This window comes from Ailuropoda melanoleuca, chromosome 8 (assembly GCF_002007445.2).
Source record: "Ailuropoda melanoleuca isolate Jingjing chromosome 8, ASM200744v2, whole genome shotgun sequence".
Lineage (NCBI taxonomy): Eukaryota > Metazoa > Chordata > Mammalia > Carnivora > Ursidae > Ailuropoda > Ailuropoda melanoleuca.
Window position 1 is genome coordinate 111,292,662 of NC_048225.1, and position 20,075 is coordinate 111,312,736.

The 20,075-nt window shown below is 33.6% G+C and overlaps 1 pseudogene; it reads right to left on the bottom strand.

Annotated features, from left to right (window-relative positions):
* Positions 1-20,075, bottom strand: part of LOC100464357 — a 194,737-nt pseudogene that overhangs the window by 1,643 nt on the left and 173,019 nt on the right.

The window sequence follows — 20,075 nt, forward strand, 5'->3', positions numbered from 1 at the left end:
TAGTCTCATCTTCTGTTTCTGCTACAGTTTCAAATTTTGGTTAAAGGAAGTTGTGGTCTGGAATTGTTCTGTCCAAATAATATAGCTGTGTATAAACAGGCTTATGCTCAGATCTCCCGTCTAGAGTCTGATGCTCTTTGCCGCAGTGACGGGCCATGTGACATCTGGAGCATGCTTTGGGGCCTAAACATCCACAAACCCCCAGAGATGAGCATTAGACCTGAGCTAAAGGCACAGAGACGACCCTGTCTCTGGAAGGGGATGCTCAGAAGATGGTCACAGGAGTAAATATTGTTTTTCCTAAGTAGCTGATTTCTAAAACGCACAGGGCAGCTCAGCACAGCGGCACCTAGCGGCAGAAGAGTTAGAGACGCCGGTGGAAGGCATGGGCGCAGGGGTGGGGGGTGAGGGGTGGGGGTGGAAGAGCTGCAGCACCAAGGCCAGCGCAGGGGCTAAAAGTCCTTAATTTTAAAACAGTGGAATTTAAAAGGAGTAGTGGCTAGAAGCATACTCTAAGGAAATGTTTCAGTCTAACATTTTACTCTCCCACTCCCCCTGCTTGTGTTCCCTCTCTCGCTGGCTGTCTCTATCTCTGTCAAATAAATAAATAAAAAATAAAAAATAATCTGTAATAACAAGAAGAAAAGAAGTTGAAATTTGTCGTGGAAGTCATATATAAAAGCTGTCACAGGGGGCGCTTGGGGGGCTTAGTTGGTTAGGCATCTGCCTTCAGCTCAGGTTATGACCCCAGCATCCTGGGATCCAGCCTCACTTTGGGCTCCCTGCTGCGGGGGGGAGCCTCCTTCTCCCTCTCCCTCTGCCACTCTCCCTGCTTGTGCTCTCTCTGTCAAATAAATAAATAAAATCTTAAAAAAAAAAAAAAAAGCTGTCACAGGAAGCCACCAATAGAATCAAGTATTTTCTGAAGTACCCAGAGAGTCCTTTGCCCACATATAAAGGGGAGGTTCTCTACTGGTTATTTTTATCCAGCATATGCAATTTAAATATATTAAGGTTAGGTTGTTTATTTGGCAAGAATTTTTGATAATGAAATTTTAGCGTTTTGAATGCAGAGTGGGATGCTGTGAGTGACAAGGCAAGTAGAATACATTTTTATTTAATACAGTGTTTAGCTAGGGAATTCAGGTTACTGATTGGAATTTAAGTGACTAAGAGCTATTTTCTGGATTAATAATTTCAACAAATATTTACCCGATTTCAAGAGCCATTTTACGTTTGGGCAAGTTGGCCTGTACCACAGGAGAGCCATTAGGTTAGAGCTTTAAATTGCAGGAATTCATTGAAGAATGTGAACTGAGACATGTATGAAGAAAAAAATGTTAAGAGTTAATAGGAGCTGGCAGTGGCAAAATGACCTTAGTGATCAAATATATGATTACCAGATGCCAAAGGAAATTGTAATAACCTGGCTACAGTACAAATCAACAAGCAAGCAAACTAACAATGTCTTTCTTGAAGCATATAGTGAAATACTAACAGTTAAGATAAGCAGTACACTTATGCAGTTTTCTTTTAATTTCGTATGTTTTCAACAAACCAAATTATTGCTCAAACTCTGACATAATGCATTGTGATCCAAGGATTATGGATTTCATTCCACGATTTAATGCAATTTTTTTTCTTTTTCATTTTCCACCTGTAAGAGATGTGCTATACTTATGTAATATTATGACTTCATCAAAAGAGAATTAAGTCATTTTTTTCTGTTTTAATGTTTATTAGATAGGTGTAATTAAATATTATAATGCTGGATTTTTTTTTTCCCCAACAAAAGTAAGAGATAAACCAGGGGCAACATTATGGAATATGTCAGTTTCATGATATGTTAAGAAATGAATTTATGTTCCTAATTTTAAAACATTTTAGCCTTACATTATTACATTCATTATGTTCTGATTATATTTTATCCTTTATTAGTATGCTCTGCATGCGTTCTATGTGATAATCTGTTATTATGTTGATTGTTATTATATTTAAACAACTTTTATAAAATGGATCCTGGTGCTTTTTATATTAAAAATATTCATATTCTTAATTACTCAATGCTAAGTTAATTGAGACATTTTAGTGTTCCCTAGATTGGAATTAAATTAAATTTAGCTTCTATAAGGTGGCTAAAAGATACCTGGCACTTCGCTGCTCTACCTGCTGTGCTCTCCTCTCCTGCCAAACCAAACATCAAGCAATGGTGCCTGCAGAAAGGCCAGTATCCGGTCACCTGAAACACTAAGTAATCCTGTAAAATATAAATACATGATTTAAAAGTGATCTCGGTCTTCCTAAAAACATAAATAATTAAGAACATTCAAATGACATTTTAGTTATGGCCATGTAGTATAGCTGATTATGCACTTGGAATTGTTTTTTTCTTGAAGAATTCAACAGCCTGTCTCACTCCTGAATTGTTATTATTGATATCACTGATTCCCATTAAGTTACTCTAATTCCAGAGCTTCTTTTTTTTTTTTTTTTTTAAATATAAATGGGAGATGATACATAGTAGGATAAGGAATGTAGCCCACATAAGCCTTCGGTATACTTTGCCTCTGTTTATTACATGAGCTGCAAACCAAAGCAGAGACAGAACTCTGGGAGAATGGGACCTATGACAGGTGACTTTGATAGGAAGTAGAGAGATGAAAACTTGGATGATAGGACCAGAGACCTGTGGAAGCTTGCACACCTAGAGTTATGTGGTTTCTGGAGCAGGGTGGAAGGCTTGTACTTGGGTTTAAGAGTCCTTTAAGCCATGGGACAAATTTACCCTGGGATATTTTACCAAAAAGTGTGCTGTTCTTTATTATAGCATCTTATTATACATTTGAAAACAACAAGGATGTTAGGAACCATTGGTCACAGAGTTACAAACGAAGGTGGGAAATAAGATGATACAATATTTTGAATATCTTTAATTCAACTAAAGCATGATCAAGTTTTCCAAGTTGATGTTCATATTGAAGAGTTACGTTTTCTTTTTTTCAATTTTTTTCTCTCTTCTTCTAGTGTTCCAGAAATATTAAGTAATGTATTAGGATTACAGAATTCCTTTCAGGACACTGATTTCAAACTTTTGGAAATAAGTAATTATTTTCAAATACTTCTTTGGCCTTCCTTTTTTTTTCCCTTTTGATTCTTTTTTTCTTTTTTTTAATTCATGATTCAGGCTCAATTTAACCTGAGTTAATCAAAATCTCTGGGATTGGCCTGAAGCATGCAATCCTAAAAAAAAAAATATGTATACCAAAAATAACAAACTAATGTTATGGAGTGTCACGTAACAATGTTGGAGAGAGAGAGTCACGTAGCACTGCTGGAGAGTTGCTATTTAAATTAACAGTAAATATGCAAGTAAAATATAGAAATTGTACTTGTGGCAAAATCAAATTAAGTACACACAAAATACTTGGGGAGTTTGATTATACAGCCTGAATTTGGCTGATTGCTAATGTGGAAGACAGATTGCCAATCTTGAAGGAAATAAAACATCAGCTGATATTAAAATATAAGGAATTGGAGAAAACTTAACAGTAAATGGGATTACACTTTACAGGTCTTAGGGAATAGTTTTCTGCAAAAGTATGAATACCTGAAATAGGTATAGTTGCAAGACTGTAGTAGGACTGGAAAAAAAAACTTTCTCTGACATTGACAAGAAATGCATTGGCAAGATGGGTACACAGGTGTCATACTGACAGCCATTGAAGGATAGAAATTTTAGTACTTTTTCCTGAGATTTGGAGAAAACAAAGATGTATTTTAAACAAAATTGTATATATAAAATGCAAATCTGCATTTTAAAACAGTCTACTAGACAGATGGACTTTAGATTAGAATGGTATGTTTTCCAAGGCAAGAAGATAAATTGTCAGTGAAACACTACTTGCAAAGTGATGCAGAATAATATAATTTTTACTTAAACATTATGTATAAAAAGCGCTCTTAAAGCATGTGCACATTTACCCTATATTAACACTAATCCCATTTTCTAAAGTTGCTATTAAATTAACAGCAACCTTCCCAGCCCCCCGCTGATATATATGTAAATGCAGCCTAAATTCTACTAATTGCTAACTTCTACTAATAATTACTTTTGCTCATAATACTCATAAATGGCTTCATTATGCTATATATTCATTATCTTGCTGCCAAAAGGGAATTTTATACCCGCGTTTCTGTATCAAAAGAAAAAGCTCCTTTTCAATATCCATAGTACCATTTGAGATTTACTACGACTATACAGTCATGATCTACTATAAAAAATTAAAATAATAAGTTTCCCTTTTTCATTCTAAGGGGAGTCCTCTGTATCCTGTATCCTTCTCCCTTGCTCCAGGTTTCGGAACCATAATGTTGGCCTACAGTAATTTGGGGGGTAAAAGTGGTATCCTTTAAACATAAAACCAGCTTCTTCAAACAATTGATATTGAACTAGAGGTGACATAATGGAAAGAAAAAAACATCTGACAGAGAACTTGAAGATGTTAGGCAATTCATATTAGGGAAATTAGAAAAAAAAAAAAGTTTGTTTAATGTTGAAGAGGGAGTTGGGGAACTCTCATAACAGGAAACTAATGTGAGCATAGAGCACATTTTTGGGCTCTGGGGCACCATTGAGTGAGGAGCCTGGATGAAAAAATGTATTATAGAAGGCATCATATTAAGCCAGGCTTTGAAGCAAAAGTCAGGGGGTTTAAAATCTCAATTTAAAGAAGTTTGGGAACAACATCCAAGTAGATGGAGCAGTAGATCTAAAGACATAGGAGAGGGGCACCTGGGGGGCTCAGTCAGTGGAGCATCCAACACTTGATTTTGGCTCAGGTCATGATCTTAAGGTCATGATCTCAGGGTCGTGAGATAAACCCTGTGTCAGGCTCTATGCTCAGTGTGGAGTCTACTTGATATCCTCTCTCTCCCTCTGCCCTTCTTCTGCCCCCCCATGCTCTTTCTCTCGAAATAAATAAAATCTTAAAAAAATGATTAAAAAAGAAAAGAGAGTGTGGTATTTAAGGAACAGGGAACATGTGAAGTATCGTGTTCAAGATGGCTAGGAAAGAAGTTTAATTTTAAAATAATGAATGAGAAATCACTTATAAACCTTCTAACTCTCTTCTTTCCCTCCTGCCATTTCATATCTCAGTTTTCTTCTTTACTATTTTTCTATGTTCCCATAGATAGAGATATATAGAGATATAAATGCAGATAATATACCATCCATATCTATGTATAATATGTATACTATACATAATCTATATCTTCATAGATTTGCAGGTACATGACTATATTATATCGTATATTTATTGTCTTTATTTTTCCAGTAGGATATAAACTCCATAAAGCCAAGGACTTTTTTTTTAGTTTGTTTTACCACTCTATACCCGTGAAATAGGAGGACACCTTAAAGATAGAGGGTGCCCAATAAATTTTTAATGAAAAGCTTAATGAGTAAAATAAAGAAATGAATCTATGAATGCAGTCAGGTGGAGTTTTTGCTTTACCCTTAGACAACAGAGAGCCAGCTAATGTATTTTCTCCTAGTTAATCTCTGTGGCAGTTTCTAAATTACCCCCCTTCGTCAGTTGCATGGAAATTAACATAATTACTAAATTCAGATTATTTTCTTTGAAACTGGTTACATTCCTTCCTGTGTTAGTGTCCTGTCTAGTCTTAGCTTTTAAGCATCTCTTATCATTTTCTTTTTCCTCCTGACCTATTTGGTTCTGTGTACTTTCCTTTGTCTGGCTCATATGACACTAACATATTAAGGTTACAATAGTCCTAAACAATCAACCGTAGAAACGAAATCTATGGTCACTAGTATTCAAGATCTGAGTTGACCTGTCTGCTTTGTTTACATTGTGCATCTAGTGCCCAGGACAAGACCCAGGCAAGAGGATGTGTTCAATGCATGCATGATGACTAAAAGAGTGAACAATGAGCCCCAATCTAAAATTACTCAGGGCTAAAGAAGAGATTTAATGAAACCTTACAGAAAATCACAGATAGGCCTATTATATTTGGCTCTCCTTGGAAGGATAAACCAAATAATTATTTTAATTATTTTTATTTCTTAATTACAAATACATTAGTCAATGTTTGAGACTGTGTAATTTTTAAAGAATTACATAAAGTTTTGGGTGGGAGCATCAATTTATTAAAAAAATTTTATTTTTATAATGTATTTTTATAAGTATCAAGTAACCAGAAGTATAGGGTGATAGAGTGACTTTTTAATAAGATGATTTCAAAAGGATTTTTTTCAGCCAAACTAGAATAGGAAAATAAATACTTTAGAGTCCTCATAACAAGCTTTATGTTTATAATACTGGAAGGTTTTTTTTCCTTCAGTTTTTAGCAGGAATATATAGCTTTAACTTTATTAAATTTAGAACTATTTGGAGTTAACTAGAAATTTTGACGTTGACCTCCTTTAAAAATGTGAGATGCAGCTCTTTTAAAAGGGTGGGGCTGCCATCAAGCATTTATCTGAAGCTACAAAGACCCATTCATTGACCATTTAGACTAATTACTAGTATTGAAGGATTTTATTCAAATTCCCCATTAGTGCTTCTCTATTACTTTAAAAAACACTTGTTTAGAACAGCAACCAAAACTCTCAGCTGTGATACTACAGCACAGGAACAAACACAAAATCTGGACAAAATATCTTTGCCTCTATTGTTCGTATTTCCACAAGGTGACCTCTATATGTAACAAAATTTGATTTGGAGTGATATCATTTCTAGTTAATGTACCTTTTCCCAAAAGTACTTTAGATTTCAAAATAAATTATGTGAGAGATTTTACTATATGACTGGCTTTGTAAGTATTTAAATATAAGCTGATTTCCTGCTTTCTGAAGGAAAATTTGGAGGGCAAAACACCCCATGCCTCAGACTTGGACATTTGCTTTAACTTGTATTGATCATCACAGGCCTCTACAATGTCTGATCATGGTAAGCATTCAGTAAATGTTCTCTTTCTTCAGTAACCATTTCAAGGATATCTGCAGTTCACAAATATGTATGCATTTCTATTTGTATTTATATACATACACTTAAAATGTCATTGGGAAAAATTGACTTGGAAAGTGTGTCCTGCATACATCATCTCCATTTCCAAATTTCTATGATTATTTTGAGGCATAAAATATACCTGGTCATAACCTGAGGGAAACTCAGACAGTGCCTGCCCCCTCACTATGGGACATTTTCCCCCTAGATGACAGGCAGTTCTGTCACAGGACGAGATGATTTATCTCCTCTGATTTCATCCTGTAAAGACGCCCGATACAAGGTGAAGTGATAATTTTCCTCAGAGTTAACATGTCCAATGTCTCATTTTTCATTCCAGTCCTTGTGAAATGACATCGAACACTAAATTGGGAACTAATTTTGGTTGTGAGGTTTGGCCGCCTGCCCACTTCTCTGGGAAAACAAGCAAATTTTCTGTACTTTTTAGTCATAGAAGTTATACGATACTTGGAGCTGAATGCTCAGTACAAGGATTTTTTTTTCCCCTTTCAATGCCCACTGGAAAAGCAAAAGAAAAAAACAGATGACAGGGAATTTTGCAAATAATATATTTTTTGCCAGAAAATTAATCAAAAAGAAATATGTGAGTTGTACTTGTGGGAAAAAATAGGGCAATTTAGAGGGACTTAAGGTGAAGAAGTAAGGTTGGCAGTATATTTGACTACAACACTAAAATACGCAATTAATTCAGTATGATTTTTGGGAAAAAAATTCACAATTATTTGAGAGTAGAAATTCAATCAGCCAACATGGTATTTTCATTCAGCAAGAAAACTTGTTTGTAAATACTTGTCTAAAGATGGAACACAATTTTAGAATTTACTTTCTGAATGCATTTATTTTAGTGCATAAAATAGGGTAGTCAATTGCAAAGTGTGCTTGTTTAGGCAAAAGAATTATGTGATAAACTAAATTTTAGCCTGCGGAATTATATATTTTTCCTGAATGAATAAAAATGATCGTGGGTTATAATTTATTGGGTAAGTGTATTAGCAGTGAGACACTTAGGAGCAGGGAAGTCATATGACTTGAAGAAATCATATAAAGATAAAATAAGAATAGAGAAATTTCATGCTTTTTAAAGTTTATGTTTATTTTATAGGATAGACAAGCTAAAAAATATGAGAATTAGTTGAACTGAATATAAATTAATTAAGTAATTGGTATCTGAGAATTGGGGAAATCATTTCCATGAGCCTGGATATTATGAAGGTCATAATCTAAGCAATCTAAATAATGTTAGAAGTGAATCTAGAAAAGAATAGAGGACTACCTAGTGATTACTGAAAGCTTTCTTTTTCCAGGTACTAGATGAAATGCTTCATGTGGGTTATTTTATTTATACTTTACAATACCTCCAGAGTAAGGATTGTTAATTGCATCATTTTATGATTGAGGAAAATAAAACATAACAAGGAAAATTAATATTCTTACCATCTCCCACTTAGTAGAATCCAAACCTTCATTTTTTTTAAACTTAAACTAATACAAAGCCAAGTAAGGTGCATTTTTTTAACCTAAAGCATCCTTTTTTTAACCGTAAACTAATAAAAAGCAGAGTAAAGTAAGTGCCTACATGCTTCTAGTAGCACAAAAGAGAGTGGTGAGACATCTACAGAGCAATAACAAGAGGCGTCATGTCAGTTGCAATTTAAAGAGGGGTAACGTTTCCTCCAACTGCAATATAGAAAAGGAAAATTACTTCAACAGATAAAACTTTAGCAGCAAAAGCCAGTAAAGACAAAGTTCCTCTTCATTGTAATAACAAGTTCTCTAGACTGTCTGGAGCCTACAGAATTTGAAAAAGATCAAGCCTGGAAAAGTATTAGCAGTCACGTCCTTGACTTAAAATTCCATGCCCAAACTATACAATAAAAATAGAGAGAATGTTAGGCAAGTATTCCTGTTTGTGTCAGCTATAGCATTTCAAATTAGTGGGAAAACAAGCAATTATTTGTTCAAATTGCTGGAAAATTGGTTAGAGATATTGCAAATAATTTACATGCTTATCTTACATCTTTAAGTTAAATTTGAACAAAAGAGTTAGATGTGATTGGTCTAGAGTTCTTCAAGTCTATGGATATTTTTTTCCTGGTTGTTTTTCCCCCCTCCTTAGGAAGATGATTATAGTAGGCTGAATATTGGCCCCAAAAGATATCCAGGTTCTAATTCCTGGACTCTGTGCATGTGATCTTTTATAGTAGCTAGGAGGTTGCAGATGTGATTAGCTGAAGGGTCTTGATATGGTGGGATCATCCAGGATGATCAGAGTGAGACTGACATGTAATCACAAGTGTCCTTATACAATGGTTATAGAGGGAATTTTGAAGGGAAGTGAGAAAAAAAGTCCACGTGACCATGGAAGCAGGGGAGAAAAGGTGATACCATATGTGGCCATGAGTAGAAACGAGGAGAACATTCAGAAGTTGAAAAAGGCAAACAAATGAATTCTCTCCTAGAGCCTCCAGAGGGAGTGTGGTGAAAGCTATTGTGGACTTCTAGTCTCTAAAACCATAAAAAAATAAATGTGTATAGTTTTAATCCACAAAATTCATGATTATTTGTTACAGCAGCCAGAGGCAACTAAAGCAAAGATGTTCACAGAGGTCTTCATCATATCATTATAAATGTATATGTTTATGAAATAAAAACAAATTAAGTGTGAATTAATGAAACATAATACTGAAGAGGAAAATTACCCAGAGCAGGCCCAGGCCGGCAGGCCCCAGAAGATGGAAAGTTACCAGAAATAACAAGAGATAACCAGAAGCCCCTCTGGGAGCAAGAGATAACCAGCCCTTTGTAAACAGGCTTCCCACCACAAGGTCCCTGTGCTGACCTCTGTTCCCGCCTAAAGCAACCCCCCCCCCCAGTTTAAACCAGTCAGCACAGCCCTTGGAACCTGACCCCCTGCACTGCCCTATAAAGCTCTATAACCCCCTGCCCGAGGCCCAGAATTTTGAGTGCAAACTCTTCTGGGTCTACCAGCGTAAAATAAACCAGAGTTCTCTTACTTCTTCGAGTGTTGCTTGGTTTCTCGCTGGGCTGATTATTTTCTACAATAATACAATGTAGGTGGCTTAATTTTTCTGATTAAAGAATGGGTAAAACCTAAAAACGTATAAAATTAATCAGTGCAACTACTAGATAAATTTGTTTACTTAAAAAATTAAATATGCATACCTTTTTAAAAGCATAAAAATTGTGTGTAAGCAAAGCCAATATTGCAACAAATATTTTATAGGTTAACTTACGTAATACATAGAGTATTTCTATAAATTAAGGGGAAAATAACTATCAATGGAAAACCCTGAAAACTCTTTGAGCATGGAGTTCATAATTCAAGGCATGTGTGTGAATATTAAACAATAAAAGTTCACTCTGCTTATCAGAGAACAACAAATTAAAAAACAAGTGAAAACATTTTTAATTCTGTCAAAATGGTGTACATTTAATCACCTTATTTCAAATTACTGTCTATTGTGATTCAGTTTCCTGATTTGCACTTTCAGTATGAAACTTCCAGTTGCTAATGCCCAAACCTTTACGATCAACTCACATCCTCATTTTTCTGATACCCTACGTTTGTTCTTCCAAGAAATCTTGGCTTTACTTCCAAAATATATCTTCTACAACTTTGGCCTGAATGTCCATGATTCTTGCCTAGATTTGTGTACTAACATCCAACTGATCTCCATGCTTTGACCTTTGCATTAATACAATTCATTATCGAAGCAAACATCAAAGTGATCCTGTGAAATTGGTCAGGTCACTTCTTCTGACATAATCATCCAGTAGTTCTTTGTAATGGCCCCGAGGTCCTACGGGATTTTACATTCCTTCCATTATTCTCTACCTAGCTTACCACCCTTCAGGCATTTTTACCTCCTCGTTATCTCTGAACGTCCTGGAATTGCTTTGTTTGACATAATGGGTTTTTGCACTGGCTTTTCCTGGGTTTTGGAACCATTTCTCTTAAAATAACTTTATGGCTTGCTTGCTCTACTGCTGAAAACCTGTATTAAATAGCACTGTTCCTAAGTGCCTCATCTAAAATTCCAAGTCCCCCAACACTCCAAATGCCTGTTACAGTCCCAATTGTATTTTTTATAGCACTTACCACATTCTGATTCTATATACTCACTTACTATTTCAACATGTCTACAGTATAATTTTGTTTCTTCTTCAGTTTTTTTAGCATCAAGGAATTCTTGATGTATCTAATAATTACCATCAGCCTGATATCATTAGTGACCCAACAGTGTGAAAAGTAGTTTAGTTACACTTTCTAATATTATGAAAATAGCAGCATTAAAGTAACCTAGATTTGAAATTATGCTTAATTTTTTTCCTTGCCTCCCTCCCCTACCAGAAGTAAGCTTCATGAATGCCAACATTTTTTTTTTTTAATTTTGTTTACTCATGCATCTCTAAACCCAAGAATACTTTCTGGTACATGAAGAAATCAAATAAATATCTGTCCAGTGAATTTACAAATTAGTGAAAAGCAATTATACTGCTTCATTACATAGTAAATATTCAATGAATGTTGGCTGCTCTAACGGTAATCCTCAAGAGTATGCAGAAACATGGTTGCTAATATATTTTGGGGCAAATATTTGATCTATAGACAAAGACTCTGTCCAATCTTCTTGTTACTTCTCCTTTTATGTTATTATTATATTCTTAGAAACATTTAAAAAATTCTACCAAACTAGGGTACTAATTTTTATATTTTAGTAAATAAAGTAAAATTTGAAATAATTATTTTCTTCATCTGAAGAAGTGACTGCATTTGCAATCCAAAATAGACTGATGATTTTTCCAAATAGTGTTATACTGAATAAAAATGTTTCTATCATAAGAAAAGTTAAAGAACTGAGAACACCTAGCTTGCTATTAATTTCGCATTAACATTTTAGGCATATTATTTATGGTCCAATTATAAAGTCATTAAAATCTCAAAGAGTTTAACCTTTCCATTTCTTAGATATGTTGGGAAAGGAAATTTGTATTCAACAAGTTCTTTCAAACGGCATAGAAAAGAAATCTAATTCACTGTACCGTAGTCACTGAGAAAAAAATGCCTGAATCTGGTGGAATTCTCTTATTATTCCAATCTCAAGACAAAATCTATAACTTACAGATATTAATCTCTATCATTCAAAATTAAATGTAACTACCTCAATTTAATTTTGAAATTTTGCGTTTTTGTCTTTGCCTACTGTCCCACTGAAATTTTATGTTGGTTCCAAAACAGTATCTCAGTTTAAAAGCTTGTATAATCAGCAGTATTTCCATCAAATTTTACAGAATTAATTATTACCAAAATAGAATCAAAATAGTAATTTCACACTTTGAATCTTGAAAGCAAAATTAAAATATAGACACCCATGCTGGGATCTGTATGACATTCAGTCTAAACACACCTTAATGTGTTTTCACATTATATGTTGTTAAATCCTTTTATTCTTTTGTGGGGAAATCATACTCAGTAAAGAGTCAGAGGGTGCCAAAAAGAGCTATAAATATTAGAATACTTCATATAACTAATTAAATAAGTATTGACTTTAATTTGTTATATGTATTAATTATTAAAGCAATGTCTTTGAGATATTGCCATTTTTCCTTGTATGTTGACACAGAAAATATTAAGTATAATATTCTTTTAATTCGTAACCCCCATTCAGCTCCAGTTTGATACAGTTCGATCCAGATAACACTAAAACCCAAGTACAGGTAACAAGTTTCAAGCATTAGAATCTATACTTACTTCCACTTTAATTATCAGTTTTACCAAAGATATTTAGATAGCTGTTATTTTCATCTCACTGGGCTATATGAGATTAAATGTGATAAGTTATAATGTGCATATTTTAAAATTGTATCAAAATACAAGGATAAATATAATTAAACTTATGTCTGGCTTGTGTATCCTTCTATAAATCTTACTAAAACATTATATTTTAAGCAGTTTTATGAAGGCATTTTTTTACATAAAATAAAACCAATCTATTTAGAGTATACAGTTTCAACGATTTTTATTAATTTTACTGGATGGTTCAACCATACCATAAATTGGTTTTAGAACATTTTCATCCCCTCAATAAGATTCCACACATCCATTTAGTTAATCCCCATCTCACCTCCAGCCTCAGGCAACCACTAATCTATTTTCTGCCACTATATATTTGTCTTTTCAGAGCATATCATATAAAAAGACTTACAGATGATCTCTTGTGTATGATCACTTCACATACTTGACATGTGACAGTATTTTCTTTTATCGATGAATAATTTTCCATTGTGTGGATAAACTACATCCCTCCACTCATTGTATTTTGATTATTTCTAGTTTTGGGCTATTATGAATATTGCTCTTTCTTACTAACATTCACCTTAAGGTCCTTGTATAAAAAAATTTCTTTTTTCTTTCTTTCTTTCTCTTTCTTTTTTTCTTTCTTTCTTTCTTTCTTTCTTTCTTTCTTTCTTTCTTTCTTCTTTTGTCTTTCTCTTTCTTTCTTTCTCTTTCTTTCTTTCTTTCTTTCTTCTTTCTTTCTTCTTTCTTTTTCTTTGTTAAATAGNCTTTTGTCTTTCTCTTTCTTTCTTTCTTTCTCTTTCTTTCTTTCTTTCTTTCTTCTTTCTTTCTTCTTTCTTTTTCTTTGTTAAATAGCTACTAGTCAAAATGCTGGGTCATATGGTAGTTTCATGTTTAACATTTTTAGAAACTGCCAAATTTTTTTCTAGTGACTGCACCATTTTACATTCACACCAGCAATGCTATGAGAGTTTGTTACTCTATATCCTCACCAGCTTTTGCTAATGTCTGCTTTACTTATTGTAGATATTTCAGTAAGTACTAAATTGCATCAAATTGTAGCTTTTAATTTTCGTTGACCTGATGATGTTCAGCACATTTCATTTGCTTATTAGCCATTCCTATATTGTCTTTGATGAAATGACTATTTATATTTTTTGCTCACTTTCTGATGATGCTGTTGTGTTCTCAGTATTGAGCAGTAAGAATTATTTGCATTTTCCAGATACAAGCCATTTATAAGATATGTATTTCTCAAGTATTATCTCACAGACCATTGGTTACATTTTTATTTTTCTTAATAGTTTATTTTGAAGTAAAAGAGTTTTGAATTTTGGTGAGATTCAGTTTATCAATTATTTTTTTTCTTTTATGGGCCATGCATTTGATATCATATCTAAGCAACATTTGCTTAATTAGGTCTCAAAGGTATTCTTCTATGTTTTCTTTTAAAAGTTTATTTGTTTTAATTTTGACAACTAAATCTAATGCAGTTTAAGCTAATATCTGTGTATGATGTGAGAGGAGGTAGTAAATTCATCTTACATGTGGATATCCAATTGTCCTGGCATCGTTTGTTGAACAGACTACCTTTCCCCAATGAATTACCATGACATCTGTGTCAAAAATCAGTTGAGTACAAATATAAGGATTTACTTTTGGACTCTAAATCAGGAGACAAAATTTCTTTAACATTACTCTTATTTTTTAAGTGTTTTTCCTATTCTAAGTGATTTTTTCATTTCCATATAAACTTTAAGATCTACTTGTCAATTTATGAAAAAATAGCCCGCTAGAATATTGATAGGCATTTCACTGCTTTTTTTCTTGAACAAGTACTCTAAACTACTGTAAGATTTTGCTTAATTTTTGGAGTTCTGAAAAAGTTGATTTTGATCATTCCTCAAGCATTTTTATTAATTTTAGGGAGGAAAGAATTTACAGTGGTCCTCACATTGCCATTAAGGTGTGAGGGAAGTTCTGTTTCCCTCCAAAGTACATATATTTAACAATTTATTATAGAATACCAGATAATTACAGTAGTTAACACTTAGCTTTCTAAATGCCAGATATTGTTATAAGCACTATACCTGTATAAATTCAGCTAATCCTCACAACACTCCCGTGAGCTAGAAAGCATCATTTCTCCTATTTTTTGTATAAAAAAAATGAGTCACAGAGATTGAACAAATTGCCTAATGTCAGACAGTGAATGAACGAGAGAGCAATTTGATACCAGGAAATATGTTGCCAGAGTTACAAACCACTGTGTCTTCCATGTTACCACATGCAGTTTTCATACCACCCTTGTGGGCATGTGATACTTTAGTCTAATACGATCTTTAGTGTCACCCAGACCACTCATCTCCCAGTCTGTCATGCTTGCCTTCAACAGCTTTCTTCATGTCTTACCCCATCAACTGCATTATTTTTGTCAATGTTAACCATCCTTACCCATACCCTAAATTCTATTGTTTCTTTTTTTTAAGCTTTTATTCATTTATTAGAATGAGAGAGAGCAAGAGAGAGAGGGAGCGGGGGTGGGGAAGGGGCAGAGGGAGAGGGACAAGCAGACTCCCCACTGATCAGGGAGCCAACCTGGGGCTCTATCTCAGGACCAGGGGATCATGACCTGAGCCAAAGGCAGACACTGAACCTAACTGAGACACCCAGGCACCCCAATTCTATTGTTGCTTTAAGGCTTTATCAAACATATAATTTGAAGAGAGCATTATTCGTAGCAAGCCATATAGCATTATCTAGAAATTATAAAATGCTTAATTCTGTCTTTCCAAGTTAATCATTAACTATATTGAGGACAAGGCTATATCTTATCTCCCAGAGCTTCTAGAAGAAATTACACATCATAGGTTCTGTAAAGATTGGATAATATATAATCTTATATGGTTTTTTTTTAAAGATTTTATTTATTTATTTGTTGGAGAGAGAGAGCCAGCGCAAGAGGGAACACAAGCAGGGGGAGTGGGAGAGGAAGAAGCAGGCTCATAGCAGAAGAGCCTGATGTGGGGCCCGATCCCTTAATGCTGGGATCATGCCCTGGGCCGAAGGCAGAGCTTAACCGCTGTGCCACCCAGGCGCCCCTATAATCTTATATGTTATCTTAATTCATTGATTGAGGTCTGTGATATGAAAAACACTCTGTTAGGAATACCTTGAAGGCACCCTCATTGTATACAAGCATTTCTTATACTTTGTTAGTAGCTGAGATATTTCTGTGCACCTTATTTTTTACTGTTTTATTTCAATGATCTTAAAATAATGCCATGGTACAATTAAACTAGAAAATAAGTGCTCTATCTGCAATGACTTTTTTCATAAATATAAACCATAATCATATTATTTTCACCTTTTTTTGGTTTGCTTTCTATTTTTTTTTTTTACCACTCATACATGTTTAACAACTGATTCTAATGTGCAATATTTGCATAACTTCTGAGGTAAGGCACAAGACTAGAATTAATTTCCCACAGCTTTAATATCACATATAACATATTAAACACTCATGTTTTTATTTTATTTCTTCCACTTCTCAGTTCATCTATTGCACTGAAGTCTGATGTGACATGTGATAAATGTAAAATAAATAAAAATATATAGAATAAAAATATCATGCCCTGTGTATTTTGAGATGATTTAAGATAAAGATAAATGTGTCATTATACACATTTCTCTTCTAATTTGATGGTTGTTGTTTGGAATCCACTAGGTGGTGTTTAGTTTTCCAGTTACTATGATTCATTTATTTTTCATTTTTAATTGGTAGGAATATGTTGTTGTAATATTAATATGTTACATGGAATTCTGGGCAGACAATATTTTATAAAACTTCCGTGTCCTAACAGAATACCTACACTTTGGATACGACATACATAAAAAATGTTCTAAAGGGGTATGAGCTAGAAGTTTTCCTATTAAAGACGTTCGTATTTGATAGTCACTTCAGAAAGAGGAAGTTAGAACCTTTAAAAGCCAACATACCCAAACCAGTTTTACGGAAATGACTTTTTACCACATTCACATCTGGTTCATTTAATTAAGTTTTGCAACTGTTACACTTTGGCACTCATTTTATAGGGGTACACTTGTCAACACAGTATCTCATTTACTTTTGTTTTTTTAAGGAATCATATATAACCCTCAGTATTTTTTTATTGTTGTTATTCTATTTGCTTAACTACATGCCTTAGATTCCTCTAAATGCTAAAATATTTGCGTTTAATTTGGGGGGGGTAAAATCTCTAACTAGCATTACATTGTTTCCTGTTTCTGGCTTGCAATTCTATTTTCAATGTTCATATACCCTGTGAGTGTGATTTGTCTCAGCATGGAACATCATGCTTATTTCAAAGTAGACTCCCTTCATTTTTTCTTTCAAGATTTTCAGTGTTTCTAAGAATCTGCTCAGCAGGGAATAGCACTTTCTGGAGGGACTGTATTTTGCTGCTTCATCTGACAATTTCTGTGTTTACACAATGAGTGACATTCATATGGAGACTGCAAATACTCTATTAATTTGGGTTGAGTCTTTCAATATTTTCTTCTTTCAGAGTATAAATAAAAACTCAAATCAGATTCAAACATCTCTAAAACAATCAGTGAACAGGGATATGTTAGATCACCAGGTGATGCAGGAATAAAATTGTTTAAACATAAAACATATAGGAAAATTGCGGGAAAATTGTAGTAGAAAGGCATCCATTGGCTTTAATTTCATCAATATTATATTCTAGCATAAACTAAACTACATCTTCAAAATAAAGAATATGAAGATATACAAGAGTCAGTGAGAGTGTCAAAATAAATGATTAAGAGAGTGATAAACACATAGTATTTTATCAAGGAAGGTAAGTTACAGGTGTTAAGTGAATTTTTAAATAACACAAATGATTTGTGATAGAACCTAGGTTTCCAGACTCCCAATAGGCTGCAATTCTACTATCACAAGGCTAATTACTGGACTGAGGTGATTGAAACCTTTAGTCTTGACTTTGCTTCATTCTAAATATGCTATTTGGAGAAATATATGTGAATCATAATAATCCCTTCATAACATAATGATTATAGTTGTTTTGAATAATTTACCAGTTTTAGCAAGATTAAATAATACAAATTCATTGAAATGAACAAACATAATCTGATATATTGATCTAATTATGATGATGACGATGATGATTATGACTATGACCTTCCAAAGTTTTACTTTGCAAAATTTTCTGTTATTAGTAGGGAGAATAAATAAAGTGCAGCTTCTCAACAGGCCACTCAACCCAACACAGTATAAGAATCTACTAATCATCCACATTATCTCTCTCTCCCTTTTCTGGGGGTTGACTACCTTCTCTCAATCTACTCAGTTTTACATGTGGGACTTAACTAGCAGCCCTGAGTTTTACTGCTCCTGAGGTCACATTTGGTTGGCTGAGGTAGGATACAAATGGCTTAATCAAAAGTATTTTCCCCCTGGAATTGGAATTTAAAAAAGAAAAAGAAGAAGAAGATATGGACGGAGAAAGTGTTCTGTTTCTCAGAGGTTTTCAGTGGCCATGAGTTTCATTATGTGAACTCATCTGTGAGTTTTGTCAGTGTAAGTCCACCATTAGAGAAAGAAGCACTCATTCTATTTTCAAAATCTAAATATCTAACTCTGTAATAATGAAAGAAACACACTGGTCAGGGAAAACTTATTCATGTAAACGTCACTTGTTAAACTTTTAAATTAAATTTTAAAAATTACTTATCTGTTTATTAATTTATTTTAATTAGTTTCAGAATTTAATGTTTCATCGGTTACATGTAACACCCAGTGCTCATTCCATCATGTGCCTTCCTTAATGCCCATCACCCAGTTACCTCATCCCCCCACCCTTCTCCTCTCCAGCAACCCTCAGTTTGTTTCCTAAAGTTCAGCATCACTTATGGCCCTCCTACCTCTCAATTTTCATCTTATTTTATTTTACCTTTCTTTCCCCCATATTCATTTGTTTTGTTTCTTAAATTCCACGTATGAGTGATATCATATGGTATTTGTCTTTCTCTGAAAAATACATACCAATTTATGAGTCCTGCCACAGTTAGCCTGATTGCTACTTATTACAGCAAACTTTTTTACTTTTTTGTGAAACAATTCTAATATAGTTGTGTTTAAAAAAATATTAAATAATCATTTAATGTATTATATTGCATTCTTTATGTAGACTTCATTTTTAAAAGATTTTATTTATTTATTTACTTATTTGTTTGAGAGAAGGACAGAGGGAAGGGAGAGAGAGAATCTGGAGCAGACTCCACACTGAGTGCTGAGACCCACACGGGACTTGCTCCCACGACTTGAGATCATGACCTGAGCCAAAATCAAGAGTCAAATGCTTAACCAACTAAGCCACCCAGGCGTCCCTTTTACATAAACTTTAAATCATCTTATACTAAAACATAATACAATGATAAAGTTATGTATTTATGGCTTCAGGAGATTTAGTATATTTGACTAAGCTGTATTTTCAGCAAAAGTGACCACATATGTTATTAGACACTATTTTTAGTGTAAAACAGTGGAGACATACAACATTTGTTATTTAAATAACTTAATCACTTTCAATTTTTACATTGAAAAATGGTTTAGCATCTCAAATTTTGATGTCTTTCAATGAATTAATGTAAGTAATATTACTAAGCAATACAATATTTAGGAGAAAGCAATATCTATAAGTTCTGGAAACAGTTATGGCTAAATTATATGGAAAATTTGACATAGGTCTTTCAAGTAGTTTAGATGATTCATATTTATATACGTTAAGAAGAGCAAAAAGGTGTGTACAAAAAATGTTTTTAAAAAATACAATAAAATATTGTCAAAAGACCATGACTGAAGATGTTCTTGGTTAGTCTGCAATTAAAATATATATTTGAAGACTGAGGACAAATTTAATCAAGAAACATGGTTTAATAAATATGTTTAAAAGCATGTATATCATGTAGAAATTATTGCTGACTGAAGAGAGCTAACTTAAAATGTAGCAAAAAAAAAAAAANAAAAAAAAAACACACTATTTAAAATAGCTGGAAAAAAATAAATTTAGCCAACTTGCCGACTTAAGTTTTCATGTGTGCCTTGAAGAAGGAAATCTTTATCTTCAATAGTCATCTCTCAGATTGAAAAAAAAATGGAAGAAGGTAAGACAAACATA